General features: G+C 38.1%; 1 long non-coding RNA gene across 2 annotated transcripts; it reads right to left on the bottom strand.

Moving 5' to 3' along the window:
• Window positions 1-1,710: 1,710 nt before the first annotated feature.
• Window positions 1,711-2,749, bottom strand: LOC140855466 (uncharacterized). 2 transcript variants are annotated; one of them, XR_012138390.1, is made up of 3 exons: window positions 2,616-2,749; window positions 1,975-2,169; window positions 1,711-1,877 (listed from the first exon to the last, which is right to left on the bottom strand). It is a non-coding gene; the product is annotated as an uncharacterized lncRNA (long non-coding RNA). The 2 variants fall into 2 exon arrangements; XR_012138391.1 differs by having other exon boundaries at window positions 1,975-2,163; window positions 2,616-2,719.
• Between the last annotated feature and the right edge of the window lie 311 nt (window positions 2,750-3,060).

Here is a 3,060-nt window from a genome sequence, read left to right as displayed (position 1 = left end):
ACCACTTTGTCATGCAGAATTTGGAAAAGACCACATTTATCTACTCGACTACTCCAGAAGACTAAACTCTTTTTTTAAGAACTGCAATGTAAAGTTAAGATTAAAGAACACATTGATTCATGAGGTTAATCCTGAACCTGATGTCTTCTTCAAAGTTTGGAACATCTCTCTTCCAAATGTTTGTGGCTAGTACTTGAGACAATGAAACCATGAAACATTTTCACTGGCCCATCTTCGCCAAATCAACATTAGTTTCCCTATTCCAAATCATGATTTTTCTACAAGTCGATTGGTGGTTCTGTTTCATTGTTAAAGGTCACAATACCACTGGCATGCCTGACATCTGACAGCAGCAAATATGAATACTGAAAACACCACAGAGTTCACACAAACAGGAAAAAATATAGATGCCTTTGACATGCAAAAGGTCAAAAGGAAAGAGCCTCAATTTCATCTTGAAATGGCAACCATAATTACAGCATTCTATATAGCTGCACCACCAAGATGAGATACAACAAAAAACTTCAAAAATGCATCACAACAAGCTTCTATTTGCCACACATAGACTGATGCCTCAAGTTTTGACTTATCCATTAAACTATATTTTTCTGGAGTCAGTCTGTTTAATTAACCATGTAACATGGTTTATATTTCCATTTAGTTTTTTTTTTTGTTTTAAAAGCTCTATCAAGTGATAAATTGACCGGGAGAGTTTTTGGCATAGCTAGAGTTTATATCGATTTGCATTTTCTGTAATAGAAGGTGGCTTTATAAGGTGAGTATTTTCATTTCTTATTTCCAAATTTTAGGTTTATTTAAAAATGCTTGTTAAACAAGCATAAGGACTCAAATTCTGAACAATTTTTGAAATTCAATTTCTGCACCAAAACCACCATACCTGTACTATGATCTCCTTTAAAAGCTTCCAGTAAGGCTCCTTATCAAAATTTGTGGAAAATGTTAAGATTGGGCGAGATCCTTTTAAGTGATTCCAGTAAGCTTCATTCCTCCATCGTGTGCACTATAAATAATGAAAGGCATATAGTTAATTAAATCATAAATGTATGAGGGTCGCAGAGTAAGCAGACACAACAGAATTGTTTCAAGTTCTTATTTACGATCAAAAGACAGATCAGCTGATGATGAAGTTCAAATGGGAATTAAGATTACTACATCATTTGCAAACCTCTTAGAGACTTAGACACATTATGCAGATTCATATGATGTTAGGGATTGACAATACGTACCAGCATTAACCAAGAATTTGACGATGGTCCACTTGGGCACTTGGCCATCCAGAGGTAAAGATCTTTCTGCTTTTCTGCACTGATGTAAAAGTATCACACAAGGAATCAACAGACAGAAATTGGAATATGATGATTGCATTAAAAAAATTAAAAAGAAAAAGCAGTGATGATAGAGTAGAAATATCAGATGTAACCAAACTCGCTTTTAATCTGCTAGACTGACAACCTGACAGCATTCTAATCATGTTACTGGAAAGAAAAAAGGGTTTCTCTTTCACTTGATTTAAAAAAAAAATAGTAACGTATCCACCACTTGTATGGAAGCTAGAGCCTTGATCTCAAATGCTTCCAGATGCTAAGCTCATGGTTGCTGAGTTTAAGTACATCCGAGGACTAATATTGTGGTGATATCACAAAGCCAGCACAGCACCTCCCACACAAATAGTTGGGTGGGCAAGTAACATTCGATAAATAGACTTATACTGTACCTCAAAAAACAAGCAGCTGGAGCAGTTCCTGAGCTCAACCAGCTCATTAAGGGTAGCCCCTTTGCTCTCTTTAGATTCGACCTTGCTATCTTTCTTGCAGTGACGAAGAAGAGACACCACATTCAACATCAAATGTCGATACCTACCAATACAGATTAAATATTATTCAACAATACATAAAAGAAAAAGAAGAACCTTTCAAAAGTTACGGTTCCAAAGGCACAATCATTCCAGTCTACCTATAAGTTATTCGCCTTGAGCATGTAACGAGAACCTTCTCTTTGTTTCTAAAGACTGGAGAATCATTCTGCTTCTCAACTCTCCCCTCTTTCCATCCTGTAAGAGTCCGCTGGGTCTCACTGGGGCGGTTTCCTCCTTCTTTGGAGCTTCTGAAGCCCCCTCATGCTTCCGCTTCTTCCCCATTCCCACTGATCCTGACATGTTACCGTTACTAAATTGAAGCAGCAACAAAAGGTGAAGATCTACTGTTTAAAGGAAATGCTTCTCTCACTTCATAAAAAATCGTACTTTGGATGGATTCCAGTTTAATTTTGTGCAGCAACTAGTACAATATCCAAGGAAAACCAGGTTCCAACATAAGATTAAACAAGGGGAAAGATTTACAAAGCAGAAGTGCTTAGATGTAAGGAAAGTAGAATATAATACTCGTGCTCGATCTACCGTTGCTAAATAAAAGAAAACCTAATTTTCGAATTAAAAAGGCAACTTTTTCATCAATTTGCGTGGAAATTTGAGACATATGAGCGCATTAATCAATCAAGAACATACATGCAACTGGAAAAGGTAAATGAAAAGGCAATCGAAGAATACAACATGCTCAGAGACAAGAACTAAGTGAAGGAGAAAGAAGTTACCCTACCTGAGAACGAGCCTGGAGTGAAGTAGGGATTTTCGAGTAGGAGAGGAGAAGCAAGTTTAATAACTACGATTTCGGAAGTGGCGAGAGGGTGATGGGAGATGGTACGAGTGGGGGGGCGGGCGGTGGTGAGGCGTGGTGTGGATGGCTAGGGTTTAGGTTTTTGGCTTCGGGTTCGTGAAGGAGTGTCAATGGGTCGGGTTTGGCTCCGCCTCATACCTACCCGCATCCTGTTCACACTTATTGTGAGACCCGGATCCGCAGCCAAGGACGATGGAAGGGTCCAAATATGAACACAGATGATGGTAGCCTCAAAAACGACTTACAAATTAGAATTTACAGAGTCATTTACATGGCTAGCTGAATGCATTTATAAGGAAAAACATTGCTCCTGTTGTAAGCTCCGATTCGCTTAGGGTACATTTTGTTATACTTTTAATTTTTAATT

This window comes from Elaeis guineensis, chromosome 2 (assembly GCF_000442705.2).
Source record: "Elaeis guineensis isolate ETL-2024a chromosome 2, EG11, whole genome shotgun sequence".
NCBI classification, from domain to species: Eukaryota; Viridiplantae; Streptophyta; class Magnoliopsida; order Arecales; family Arecaceae; genus Elaeis; species Elaeis guineensis.
This window is presented reverse-complemented; position numbering and strand designations above follow the sequence as displayed.